At 39.3% G+C, this 14,894-nt stretch overlaps 1 protein-coding gene and 1 long non-coding RNA gene across 4 annotated transcripts in view; both read left to right on the top strand.

Moving 5' to 3' along the window:
• Positions 1-6,626, top strand: part of LOC105479713 (uncharacterized) — a 36,712-nt gene extending 30,086 nt beyond the window's left edge. For all 3 annotated transcript variants that reach the window (XR_011611578.1, XR_011611577.1, XR_011611576.1), the window contains 2 exons: positions 385-1,111; positions 3,115-6,626. This is a non-coding gene — a long non-coding RNA (uncharacterized lncRNA). The remainder of the gene's footprint in view (positions 1-384; positions 1,112-3,114) is intronic.
• Positions 1-14,894, top strand: part of LOC105479716 (ALK receptor tyrosine kinase) — a 750,786-nt gene that overhangs the window by 286,869 nt on the left and 449,023 nt on the right. The window lies entirely within an intron of this gene.

Raw genomic sequence — 14,894 nt, 5'->3', positions numbered from 1 at the left:
TTCCCCATACCATTTTGTCTCTCTCTCTTTTAAATCTTCACTTCTCACTTTCTATTAGGTGTTATTAATATTCCTGAAGTTTAAATCTCTAATAAACTCTGAGCTCCCAGAGGAAAGAGGCAGGTTGGATTTAATCTCACATAGTATGATACTTTGGGGTGCCAAACTAAGTAGGGGCTCAATAAATGTTGGTGGACTGAATGACTAAATGACAGTTACTGAAACAATTCCTGAAGACAATAGGCAAACTGAGTTTAAATTCAAGTAGAGAGGTAAATATGGAAAGAGATTTGGGATTTATCCATGTAGTACTAATGGAAGAAATTATAACAGGTTTTTGTTGTTGTTGCTTATTTTGATTTGCCTGTTTTTCTTTTTTTAAAGAGGAGCCAAATAGGTGAGAGTCGCATCTGAGACAGGAGAGAAACTGCAGAACGCAGCTCAGGATGAGGACCCAGTGAAAAAGGAAGCGGAAAGGGAGGAGGATATTTAATACCCCTGAGAAGAAATTTATGCAGACCCAGATTTGAAGTCAGCCTCTGATTATCTACTATTTATATATTTTAAAGAAATATGCACAAGATTTTAGTGCTTCCTTTTTTGTTTGTCTCCAATATATGCATGAGCCAGCACAATTCAGGACTTGATTTACCTTTGCTGATTCGGCTTCTTTTCTCTGAGCTTATTTATGGCGGTGAGAGAGGCATTCTGTCCTTGCTGATAAAGGACAACCGAATTGCATTTGAAGCTCAGCCACTGAGTTGCTCTGCTTCTGCTGGAAAGTTGGTTTCTTCTCCAACTGCCAAGTTTTCCTGAACTGTAGGAAATAAGGTGCATATTTGAAAGGTAGAGTCCTAGACTGGAACTTCTCAAATTTTAATGTTCCTCCAAATCTTCCAGGATTCTTGTTGAAAGAGCAAATTCTGCTTCAGCAGGTCTGGGTTGGGGCTGAGATTCTATATGTCTAACAAGCTCCCAGGTGGACCACACTGCAAAGCAGTGTCCTAGACTTTTGAAGACAGAAGGAACTTGAGAGGTCATCCAAGCAAGTAGTTCAGAATACAAATTCTCAGACTCCACACACAGAGAATCACGGATGGAGCCCAAACAGGTAAATTTTTGATAAACTTCCTAGCTCATTCTTATGTATACCTGGGTTTGGAAACCATAGATTAGTCTGATTCCCCATTATGGAGAGCAAAACTGAGGCTCAGAGACTTCCTGAATTCCACAAAGAAAAGTTTCTGTTTATATGAAAGGGGCTTTCCTGAAAGGATAACCCTTATATATTTTGCTGCCCTAAGCAAAGGTTCCCCTTTAAAGCCACAGAAATAACTGGATCCTGTATATAATTCATTTCTTAAGAGCTACTAGCAGAGAATAGCAATTTTTTCTGCCTCTTTTAGAATGACAAATACTCTAAATTATTTTAGTTTTGTCCTAATAGTAGGGGGTGGTGGTGGTGGTGGTAAGGAATGGCTATTAAGCAATTATGTTATTCAAACACATCATTATTATTATTACCAAGATGAGTGGACTCATTATAATTGAACAATAAAAGCATGAATGACTTTGCATTGTTATTAGTGTCTGTCTCAGGGCCCCTGTTTTTCCCAGGGGCTGTGGCGTTCGGCAGATCCGACTCACAATGTACCGGACTTGCAGTGGTTCACTTGCAGGCAATTGGATTGTTTTTCAGAATCATCTGCTGTGGTCATCTTTTCTTTTCTGGTACTGACCTGTCGTTCATTGAAGACTCTTGCCACCCCCACCTCCTGCTCGGATAACCTAATCCTAGAAAGACTGTGGCCTCCCTTTCTTCCCTCTTGTCATCTTCCCATCCTTTTTTTCGCACAGCAGCTAGTGATCATCAGAATGCGAACAGGCATTAAAATTCCCTTGCTTGAAACCTGCCAATATCTGCCTATTTATTTTAGGATAAAACACAAATCCTTGGCAAAGCTTTCCAGGCCCTTAATGAAGTGTGCCACTTCCTTCAGCAGCCCCATTGGGAGCCGTTCCTCTTCTTCCCCCCACCATCTCTGCCCCCGCCAAGCATCATACTGTTTTCAGCTTCTGGAATGTCCCGACATCTCCAGTTTCTGGAATGTTCTAACACCTCTCTCACTTAGGGGATTTGTACATGCTCTTCTTTCTATTCATAATACTCTTTCCCTAGCTGTTTAGTTCTTATCCTTAAGATCTCAGCTTAAATGGCTATATCTTCTTCACTACCTGACTAATTCAATACCCCATATGGACCCCTTCCATAATCCTGGCACTTCACCATTGGTAGCAGTGTCTGCACCAGTAATTACTTGCTTAATATCTTTCTTCCCCCACTAATAGTAAGTTCTAAAAGGACATAGCTGTCCTTTCAAAACTAACTCCCTATTGTTCAACACATGCCTGGTATATTAGGCCATTTTCATATTGCTATAAAGAAATACCTAAGACTGGATAATTTATAAGAAAAGAGGTTTACTGGCTCACGGTTCTGCAGGCTGTACAGGAATGTGGCCTGTACAGCTTCTCATGTACAGGCATGTACAGAATGTGGCACTTGCTCAGCTTCTGTCCTCAGGAAACTTACGATCATGGCAGAAGGCAGAGGGGAAGCAGGCACATCACATGGCCAGAGCAGAAGCAAGAGACAGATCATAGGAAGAAAGTGTCACACACTTTTAAACAACCAGAGCTCATAAGAACTCACTCACCCTCATGCGAACAGCACCAAGGGGCTGGTGCTAAACCACTCATGAGAATTCCACCTCCGCGATCCAGTCCCTTCCCCACCAAGCCCTACCTCCAACATTGGTGATTACTCCACAATGTTGAGATTTAATTGGGCACAAATATACAAACTATATCACCTGGCACATAGGAAATGCTTAACAGTTATTTACTGAGGAGATGAATGTTTGAGAAGCCACCAGGTACTGAAATCACAATACAAAATCATGGAGACAGAAGGGGGAACTGGAGGCACCGGACCTCCCTCTGTATAATTCACAGCATTAAGTGCTGAGCTGCTTCTTCTGTAGTTGCATCTCCCTTACCCCTCCACCATATGTTTAAAAAAGTTTAAGCGATTAAAATATGTTTTATCCCTAGGTTGAACATCAAGACCCAGCACATTTGATCTAGGTTTCCTAGAACTGTGGTGGCAGTGTTGCTATGGGAGGATACATGGCTGAAACCATGCAAACTTTGGACCTGAACTTTCATAGGATGTTGTTGAAGATGCTGTTCACGACAGCACTCCCTGTTCCCTATGTAAAGACATACCTAAGAAATGTCTCTTGTAGATTTAAATGTCAGAAAGAACTTTGCTTCCTTGAGAAACTGGTGAGTGTTTGCCTTATGTTCACTGAATTCATGAACCATGCTTTTCTCTCTCAGCTTTGGCTGCCAGAAAGCTCAGAGTCACATTCTCTGCTCAATTTTTGTAACTGTAGAAGCCTATAGCTCACACACCTGGCAGGGTAACTTTGCCCTGGTCTTGATTTCCTGTTCTAAATATGTTCTCCCCAGTCTCAGTTTATTAAGTTATTTGTAGCTTTTTATTTTAGAGTGCAAAGTCTTGTAAGTTTGCTCAAATCCTTTGTGGAATGGGGCAAGGAGATATATTAAAGAAATGCATGAGGCTCTGAGATACATTCCATTTAACTTGCGGAGGGTTCCTATCTGTGGGTGGTCCTGGCAGGGGCAGTGCACAGAAGGAGCCCTGCTGACACGGGTGTCTGTGCACCCCACAAGGACCCAGCAGGATTTCTAGAAGAGGAACCCTCTGGAACAGCTTACGGAGGTGGTTTTGTTCCTGATCTTTTGCCGAAGCTATCCTCAGGTGACCCAGAAGCGTGAGTGATGCCAATCTCCATTCAAGATCTGAACCCTTTTCTGGGGAGTGGCTAAATATGAGCCCTGTAACCTGTCCTGAAATTCTGTGTGAAAGCTGGATTTCTGCTGGCGTGAGGTCTTCTACTATAAGGTCAAAATTAGAGTGTTTTCTTAGGCAAGACTATAATTTCAGCTACTTTCTAATTCTCCTTAAGTGCCCAGTATTGCTGTGAAAACCCTATTTGTTTTAATTGAAGCTGGCATTTATTTCTTTGGCTAAGAGAAGCAGGAGCAGACATGTGGTCCACAGGTACTGAACACGGGAGGCCATGTATGTGCCTCACACAGGCTGATTTATGAAGGAGCCTCATTCTCTGCATTTTATATATGGATAAAACATATATAAACATGTATATGGTTCAGAGAGTTTTCAGAGGTCACTTAGCTAATGAGAGGGGGTGCTGTGGTTCAGTCCCAATCTTCTGATCCCAAACAGGCAGATCCTCTACAGCCCATTTCAGATGGTGATAGAGCAGAGAAACTGTAGGGCAAGAAACAGGCCACTCCATGGGTGAGATAAAGAGCGGTTCCATGTGAAGCTGGGAGAGGACTAAGAGGCAGGCAGAAGAGAAAGGACGAGACCCTTGCAAGGATTCAGCCACATCCTTGGTGTACATGCCCCTGCCCCGGCATTATCTGCATCCATCTCCCCCAACCCCCCACCCTACTCCATCATCCTTGCCCTGTGGTCATTGCCACAAACAAGTTCCCTAACACTCGAGGTTGCCCTGGCTCTCATCATTCTTCTCTCCCCAAACAAAATGAAGATTGCTTGAGTGGAGAGCTTTCATCCACAGCATCCTTAGGGTAGGAGGTGCTCTTGGAAGGTGCATACTAGTCAATGAAGGTTGATATTGGCAAAAAGTTACTATGTGTTGACGTACAGTCATGTTCTGTGCCCCTGGGCACAACCTTCACAATAACTCAGCATGGTAGACACCATTACTTCTCTATATTGCAGGTCCCCATAGTCATGCAGTTAGCAGGTGCTGGTGTCCCAGCTTCCTGCTTCCACTTTCCACCATTGTTGAGATGCCAGAAACGTCTATCAGAGCCCTCCAAGTATCAAAGGTATGCTTTAGGGAAAATGGAGTCAATAGGGAAGAACATACTCCACAGCCTTCTGATCTGAACACTAGGTCTCTCTGCTTATTTCATTGACATACACATTGATTTTTTTCAAGTTTATTTCAAAATTCTATATTGGATTTAATTACCAGCTTGAGTTTTAATAGCAACTATATATATTTTAATTAAACTTATTTATGTTGAAAGAATTATAGATTCATATACAGTTATAAAATAATACAGATTCCATTTCGCTTTTTACCTAATTTCCACTAACGGTAATATCTTGAAAACATAAGTGTAATATCACAACCAAGATATTGACATTGTCAGAGTTAAGGTACAGAACATTCCCAGCACCACAGAGATTCCTCTTTTTTTTTTTGAGACGGAGTCTTACTCTGTCACCCAGGCTGGAGTGCAGTGGCACGATGTCGGCTCACTGCAACCTCCACCTTGTGGGTTCAAGCAGTTATTCTGCCTCAGCCTCCCAAGTAGTTGGGATTACAGGCCTGTACCACCAAGCCTGGCTAATTTTTGTATTTTTTAGTAGAGATGGGATTTCACCATGTTGGCCAGGCTGGTCTCAAACTCCCAACCTCAAATGATCCACACCCGCCTGTTGCTTTTTTATACTCACATCCAGTTCCCTCCTCTCTCATCACTTCCTTAACCCCTGGAAACTATTAATCTCTTCTCCATTTCTATGCTTTTGCAATTCTAAACATGCTATACAAATGGAGTCATAAGGCATGCAACCTGTTGAACTTGACTTTTCTTACCATACATTTTCTGGAGATGTGTCTAAGTTTTCACATGTATCAATAATTTATTTCTTTTATTGCTGAGTGATATTCCATGGTATGGAGGCATCGCAGTCATTCCTCCATGGAAGAACATCTGGATTTCCATTTTGGGACCATTATGAATAAAATTGCTCGAAATATTTGTGTACATGTTTTCATTCCTCTGGAATACATTTTCAGGAGAGCAACCGCTGAGTCTTGTGGTAATGGCATGTTTACTTTTATAAGAAACTGCCAAACTGTTTTCCAGAGTGGCTGTACCATGTTACTCCCATCAGCAGTGTAAGAGTGATGTAGTTTCTCCATAATCCTTATCAGTATTTGCTGTCGTCACTTTTTATTGCAGCCATTCTGATAGATGTGAGGTGATAGCTCAGTGTGGTTGTAATTTGCCTTTTCCTGATAGTTAATGATATTTAACATCTTTCATGCGCTTATTTTCCAGCTGTTTATCCTTTTTGATAAAATGTCCCTTTAAATCTTTTGCCTGGTTTCTAATTTGAATTTTTTAAATTATTGAGTTTCTTTATATATTCTAGATACTAGTCTTTTCTCAAAAGTGTGGTTTGTAAATATTTTCTTCCAGTCTGCAGCTTGTCTTTTCATCCCATCAACAGGTTCTTTTGCAGAGCAAAAGTTTTTAATTTTGATGAAATCTAATTTACCAAATTTTTCTTTTATAGATAGTGTTTTTGATGTCAAGTCTGAGAACTCTTTACCTTGCCCTACTTCCTCAAAATTTTATCCTATGTATTTTTTTAAAGTGTTATAATTTTACATCTTACATGTAAGTCCATGGTTCATTCTGAGTTAACTTTAATTAACTAAAAATTCTGACCTAAGGTCATTTGTTTCTTCTCCATTTTTCTTTATCTTTCTTTTTTTTTTTTTTTTTTTTTTGGCCTGTGGATGTCCAATTGCTCCAAGACCATTTATTATTCATTGCAAGTCTATCCTTCCTCTATTGAGCTGTTTTTGTACCTTTATCAAGAATATGGGCGTATTTGTATGTGTCTGTTTCTGTGTTCTCATTTCATTCCATTGATCTTTGTGTATATCCCTCCCCCAACACCACAGTTCTTGATTACCATAGCTATATAGTATCTTGAAGTCAGGTAAAGCAATTCTTCCCACTTTGTTATTCTTTTTCAGAAGTGTTTTAGCTCTTCTAGTTGCTTTGTAACAAAAATCTTCCTGGGATTCTGATAGGAGTTGTGTTAAACCTTGTATTGGTTTCTTGTGGCCGCTGTAAAAAATGACCACAAGCTCAGCCATTTAAAACAATAGAAATGTGGCTGGGTGCAGTGACTCACACCTGTAATCCCAGCACTTTCGGAAGTCGAGGTGGGCGGATCACTTGAGGTCAGGAGATCATGACCAGCCTGGCCAACATGGTAAAACCCTCGCACATACCCTAGAACTTAAAGTATAATTTAAAAAAAATACAAAAATTAGCCAGGCATAGTGGTGCATATTTGTAATCACAGCTACTCAGGAGTCTGAGGCAGAAGAATCACTTGAACCTGGGAGGCGAAGGTTGCAGTGAGCCGAGATCACGCCTCAGGGACAGAGTGAGACTCTGTCTCAAATAAGATAAAATAAAATAAAACAGTAGAAATGTATTCTCCAGAGTTCTAAAGGCCAGAAATTAAAAATCAAAGCGTCGGCAGAGCCATTCTCCCTCAGGCAGCTCTCGGGGAGAATTCTTTCCTTGCCTCTTGCAGCTTCTGGTAGCTGCTGACATCCCTTGGCCACATCAGTCCAATCTCTGCCTGTCTCTACATCTTAATCTCTGCATAATCTCTGTACAATTGTCAACTGCCTCTCTTGTAAGGACACCTGTGATTGAATGTAGGACTCATCTCTGTTATCTCGGGTAATACCCCCTTGTCGAGATCTTTAATTGAACCATATCTGTGAAGACCTCTTTTCCTTAAAAGGCAATATTTAGATTAGAACCTGTTATCTTTGGGTGGTTATTATTCATCCTGTTACAAACCTACATATCGATTTTGGGGAAATTGACAACTTTACTATATTAAGACTTCCAATCCACGAACTTGGTATTCTTTCAATTTATTTAGATCTTCTTTGATTTGTGTTGTCAGCCTTTTGTAGTTTTCAGCCCACAAATTCTGTACCGGTTTTGTTAGATTTATGCATAAGTATTATTTTTTGAGTAATTACAAATGTTATTGTATTCCTAATTTTGTGGCCTTGGTGTTCATTGCTAGTATAGAGAAATACAATTGATGTTTATATATTGACCTTGAATCCTGCAGCCTTGCTGAATTTACTTATTAGTTATAGAAGCATTTTGTTGATTAATCATAGATTTTCTATACAGACAACTATGCCCTCTGAAAATAAGGACAGTTTTATTTATTCCTTTCTGATATATATATCTTTTATTTTTGTTTCTTTGTTTATTATTTATGTATTTTTGCCCTATTGCCCTGACTATAACTTCCAGTACTATATTGAATAGCAGTCATTAGTGTGGACATCTTGCTTTAAATCTCAGAAGGAAAATAGTCGGTCTTTTACTATTATATACAACGTTAGCTATAGAGTTTTATTTGTAGATTTATCAAGTTGAAGAAGTTCCTCTCTCCCGGTCTACTTTTCTGGGTTTTAATCATGAATGAGTGTTGAATGTATCTATTGCTTTTTCTTCATGAATTGATATTATCATGTGATTTATCTTCTTTAGCTTGTCAATATGTTACATTATATTGATTGATTTTTTTAATATTGAACCAGCCTTGCATCGCTGAAATAGCTCCCAGTTAATCATGGTATGTAATTCTTTTTATATTGCTCAATTCTGTTGGGCAATATTTTGTTAAAGATGTTTGCATCTATATTCAGTAGGGATATTGATTTGGAGTTTTACTTTTGTTTTGTACTGTCTCTTTTTGGTTTTGGTTTTGGAGCAATACTAGCTTCATAAAATGAATTGGAAACCAGCACAGCAGTGTGTCGCTAGTTCTAGCTATTCGAGAGGCTGAGGCAGGAGAATCGCTTGAACTGGGAGGCAGAGGTTGCAGTGAGCCGAGACTGCACCACTGCACTCCAGCCTGGGTGACAGAGCAAGACTCCATCTCAAAAACAAAAACAAAAAAATGTGCACCAGTCATCCTTTCATGGATAGCCAGGACACCGGGACAACATAGTGAGACTCTTTCTCTAAAATATAAATCAATGAAATGGAAATCATACCTCTTTTATTTGTATAGAATTGGTATTAATTCTTTATATGTTTGGTGGAATTTTTCAGTAAAGCCATCTGGGCCCGGATATTTCTTTTGGGGGAGTTTTTAATGGCAAATTAATTGTCTTAATAGTTACAGGGCTGTTCCAATTACCTATTTCATATTGGTTGACTTGTGGTAGTTTGTGTTTTTCAAGAAATTGGCCCATTTTATCTACATTGTTGAATGTATATGTGTAGAATTGTTTGTAGTATTCCCTTATTATGCTGTTGATGGTTGAATGGGGCATAGCATCCCTTGTTTCCTTCCTCATATTCGTAATTTGCATTTTCTCTTTTTTTCCTTTGTCATTCTAGCTAGAGGTATGTTAATTGTATTGATCTTTTCAAAGAACTAGCTCTTTGTTTTAATTGAATTAGTCTATTGTCTGTATGTTTTCAATTTCATTGATTTTTTTCTCTATATTTATTATATCTTTTCTTCTACTTGCTATTAGTTTATTGTGCTCTTCTTTTTCTAGTTTCTTGAATTGGGAGCAGAGACTGTTGATTTGAGAATTGTATTCTTTTCTAATGTAAGCATTTGGTGTTTTTAATTTCCTTTTCATCACTGCCTTAACTGTGTCCCACAAATTTTGATACATTACATTTTAATTTCAATCTAGTTCAATGTGTTTTTAAAATTTACCTGAGACTTCCTTTGGGATCTATGTGTAATAGCCGACATGGGTAAATCTCTCCCACATCTCCTGAGCTCAGACCAAGAGTGGAGCCTTTTCAACATGTTCTAAAGATTATTTTGACATGATCACTGTTATGACTATGATGAAGAAAATATTTCCAAGAATGAGAAATCAGGTCATTCAGCCTATGAGGTGTATCATCATGGACTTAGCCCACCATCAGCCCAAAGTGTAAGATATCTGCTCAGGCTTCCATAACAACCATAGGTGAGGTTGTGTAAACAAGAAAGATTTCTGTTCTAGAGGTTGGAAGTTCAAGATCAGAGTGTCAGCATGGTGGATGATATGGTTTGGTCCTCTGTCTCCACCCAAATCTCATCTTGAATTGTACTCCCATAATTCCTAGGTGTTGTGGGAGGGGTGCAGGGGGAGCTAATTGAATCATGGGGGTAGTGAATAAGTCTCATGATATCCGATGGTTTTATCAGGGGTTTCTGCTTTTGCATCGTCCTCATCCTCTCTTTGCCTACCACCAACCACATAAGATGTGACTTGCTCCTCCTTGCTTTCCACCATGATTGTGAGGCTTCCCCAGCCATGTGGAACAGTGAGTTCTCCATTAAACCTCTTTCCTTTGTAAATTGCCCAGTCTCAGGTATGTCTTTATTGGCAGCGTAAAAATGGACTAATAACAGTGGGTTTCTGCTGAGGGCTCTCTTCCTGGCTGGTAGATGGCTGCCTTCTCTCTGTGTCTTCACATGGTGGGGAATAGGGAGAGAGAAAGATTTTTCTCTTCCTCTCCATGTAAGGCCACTAATTCTATCAGATTAGGGCTTCAGCTATAATTACCTTTTATACCTTATTTATTTAAATTTAATATTATTTACTATAACTTCAATTTAATCTTATCTCTTAAATTTAACCTTATTTATCTTCTAGATTACTAAATGTAACCTTAGTTACCTCCTAAGATCCCTATCTCCAAATATAATCATAGTCAGGGCTAGGGCTTCAACTTATAAATTTGGCAGGAGAGGGACAAAATTCACTCTATAATACTTGCATTCCCACTAGCCCTGCACTCTACAAGGAAAACCTGGCTGTTACTCAGCTCTCACAGTTTATTTCTGTATCACTCATTTTTATTGACTCACACTTTGTGCAAAGCTCTGCACCAGACAGTACGTAGGCATGCCCTCTGGGAGTTACCACCTATCCTGGAGGAGAGACATGAAGAAACTTTCCACATGAGACAATCCTAAGAGATGAATCTGGACCACATCCTGTCTCCGCCAGTTACTGTTTGCATGGGATTTGTGCAGTTTGCTTATTTCTACCCTTCAGGGCTAATTAGAAGCAATCCCTATTCTGTCTCCAAGAGTTACAGTGATCGAATGATACATGTGTGAGATGTGCACATGAAATACAATAACAGACAATGCATAGCTGTCATATGGTAGAAAACGGTAACTTGATTCAGGTCACTAGAGCAGAGGATATGTGCCTAGATAGCAAGGGAACTGAGGTAGGACCCATGGAATGGGGTTAAATGGTGCGGAGCCTTGAGGCCATGTTATGATACCTAATCTTTATTCTCAAGGCAGGTTAACTGTGAAGTTCAGTGCAAATCTGATTTACAGCTTTCAGAAAACCTTCACATTCATTTTCATTTGATGTATCAACAGCCTTTTGAATTGCACAGGGCAGGTACTGTTTTTTCAGTTTTAGAGATTTTAAACAATGAAATCAAAGAGGTTAACTAATTCACTAAGATCTTACAGCTAGTAACTGGCAGAGCTGGGATTTCCAACTCCTGTTCCAGTCCTTTGTCAGCAGCCCTGCCAGCTGCTGTACTAATGCACAACCTGTTCCAGGATGGGATCTAGAATGAAAGCCCATTTCCATGCTCACTGTTCCACACATATTAGTGGAGCCAGAGGCAGAGGCTCCTCCACGTCAGCAAGATTCCCCTGATTGATCTGAACTGTGTTGAGTTTAGAAACAGCTTACAGCTCTAATCTGATGTGATGATAAAATCTGAATTTCCTTTCGTTTGTCAAAGTTTTATTTCATCTGCATCATCCTCATCATGAGATACAGCCTAGGGGCCCAAATCATCACTTGTTCAATAATGCATATTAACGGGAAATTTTCTCAAATGAAAATGAGCAACATCTATGACATAATGAATGCCCAAGTTTTTCCCAAATCTTAGAGCTGCATATATAACTATAAACATGTGTTATTCACTTACATTTTTATTTAGTTTGTGCAGATTCAGTTAGTACAGTCTCACCTTGGTCATTTTATCTACAGATCTGTGAATTTGCTTTTTTATTTGAATATGTTGCACATATATATTTCTAAATTGCTACCTTTCTTGAAGAACCCTAAGCACCATGTGCAACTAATTACATCTATATAGAGAGGGATGAGTAATGGATCTCCATGAACAATGGCTTATGTGATGCTGGAGTTTATAAGGCTTGTCCACAAGAAAAAAATAGATAGCAGTACATAACTAGGCTAAGAGTCTTGCAGTGTAAATACCAAAGTTCCTCAGAAGCATAGACAACCAAATTTCAAAATATAGCCTGGGATAATCTAGTATATATTTCCTGTGAAAATATAACTCTTCATTAAGAGAGCAAAGCATTAATCTAGAAAGATTCCTAATACGTGATGGTTTATATAACATTTTAGTGATACCCTTAAGAACAATATTTTAAAAATTATATTAAAATTGTAAATACTTAGTACACTCAGGTACTTAGTATGCCAACCTTAATTTCATTTCTCTTTTCCTTCTCTGCTTTCCATAAAAGCTTAACATTGTCTTCTCATTTATGGTAGTTTGGGTGTCAAAAGTCCCTAGGCTACCATAAAACTCCCTGGTGCTTAGAATTAGAGACCCTGTAATTAGGCTTAATATCACCTGTAAAAATAATAATAAATAAAATTTCTTATCTACGATGGCTCTGTTAATACCAGAGAATCACTAAGGTCACCTTTTAGCTATTTCTTTACTCTCCTCTTTCTTTGCAAGGAGAAGGAACTTTTATTTTCTCCACAATGGGCTTGGCAGAAGCTAGGAGAAATATCCGTGATCACTTTGGGCACCTTCCTATGCATCCGTGACTATTGTTCTCCAACCGAGTGTCGTTTACCTCACCTCCTCCATGCTTATTCCCAACGCTTTAAGGCACATGTGGCCAAACAGTCCATCAAATTTCCACCCAGACTTTAATTGCATTGTGTGTCGAAGAAATGCAACTGACATGAAATACCTTTAAAGCATAATGTCTTCCTATTTATTATTAAACTGCTTTTATGGGCAGGGGTGGGGAGCAAAATGGAACCTGTTTGTTGGGTAGACTACTGCCTCGAGGATATGTTCAGCATTTTATAGACCTAGGAATGTATTACTTCCAACTGGCTTCATGGTTAAAACTGTGAATGTGAAGTCAGGCTGACCTGCATTCAAATCCTCAAAGATCTATCACCTGCCCGGGTGTGACTTACTGCTTTGACCTGTAAAATGAGACTAATAACTGTCTGTACCTCAGAGGGTTGCTGTCAGGATTAACCGAGATCATGTATATGAAGGGCTTATTGCATCGTACCTGGCAACTCATTACTGAGTAACGTTACTCAGTAACATTACTCAGTAATGTTAGATAGTATTAACATCGTTGTGGTTGAAAGACAGTGCTTAATAAGTGGACCAAAAATGCCTTCGATTATGATTTCTTAGAATCTGTGCCAGGTATAACAGAAAGAATTATGAGAGCAATTTGAGATTATTCAAGATTCTCCTCTAAACTTTAGCTTTAAAAATCCTAGAGGAAAACTCTGACCATTATGTAGGAAAGTTCTATATTCCATCTCAAAAAAGATTCAAACAAATAAAACTCCTGTTGTGGGCCATTGTATATCTGTTCACTATCATATTCGTCTGCTTAAAGAAACCAGTAGTTAGAAAACAGTTTTCCATTTATGCCATTCTTTCCTTAGGGTCTCAAGTTTTCTGGCATTTATATACAGAGTTAGTTTGTAAAATACAATAAAGGTTTAAATATTTATTATAACAAATTATTTTCATCCTGGTTAATAGGCAATGGTCCCCTCAGTTGGGTTTGAGTGTGGGATTCTTAACACTCAGATGTGCTTACATGTGTGAGGGAGGCGAGTCTCTGACGGTGTTCAGGTCTAGATATGACCCCATTGCCTTTGTGTACACAGAACTAGGCAGAGCGCCATGTTTCCTCTTCAAATAAGCACTTGCAACTTATCATAGAAAGCAGATAGCCTTGCCTGCCAACACTGCCATGGCAGTCTTAGGTTTCATTTTTATTTTGGCTCCCTGCATCTTCTCTACATTAGAAAGAATGACTTGCTCCCATAGATGGGGTCATTCTCAGTTTTGAGTGTTTTGAGTGTGTTCCGTTTTCTGTGGTGAGAACCCTGAGTCTTTAACATGCTATATCTGTATTATGTGAATATTTTATTACACTCTCTTTTTTTTTTCTTACAGAGTTGTCTGTCTTTGAATAGTTTCTCCTTTAGTACTTAGTTTAAAAGTCATTTGCATTGAATTGCTTGGGATCATACGTGAACTAGTTTAGTAGTTTTTGCAATCTGATCTCTGCTAAAGAATTGGGGGTTTTTTGGTTGGTTTTTGGTTTTGTTTTTTGTTTTTTGGGTTTTTTTTTTTTTTTTTTTTGAGACGGAGTCTTACACTGTCACCCAGGCTGGAGTGCAGTGGCGTGATCTCGGCTCACTGCAAGCTCCGCCTCCTGGGTTCATACCATTCTCCTGCCTTAGCCTCCCAAGTAGCTGGGACTACAGGTGCCCACCACCATGCCCAGCTAATTTTTTGTACTTTTAGTAGAGACGGGGTTTCCCCGTGTTAACCAAGATGGTCTCAATCTCCTGACCTTGTGATCCACCTGCCTCGGCCTCCCAAAGTGCTGGGATTACAGGCGTAAGCCACCACACCCAGCCAAGATTTGGTTTTAGTTAAGGTAGCCAGACATATTTTCTGAATCAAGCATTTTAAAGAGAATTCCACTAAGTTTTAAAACAGAACTGTACACCATCTCTTTATAACACAACAGAGTGTTTGCTATGCAATAACAAATGAGTACAGTATAATACGTGTGAAGTGGTACAACTGAATTCTGTCCAAGAAAACTCCTCCATATGGTTCCTCCAGCTCGTAAG

The sequence above is a fragment of the Macaca nemestrina genome, chromosome 13, assembly GCF_043159975.1.
Source record: "Macaca nemestrina isolate mMacNem1 chromosome 13, mMacNem.hap1, whole genome shotgun sequence".
NCBI lineage: Eukaryota > Metazoa > Chordata > Mammalia > Primates > Cercopithecidae > Macaca > Macaca nemestrina.
Note: the sequence above shows the minus strand (reverse complement) of the source record. Positions and strands in the feature narration are given on the sequence as shown.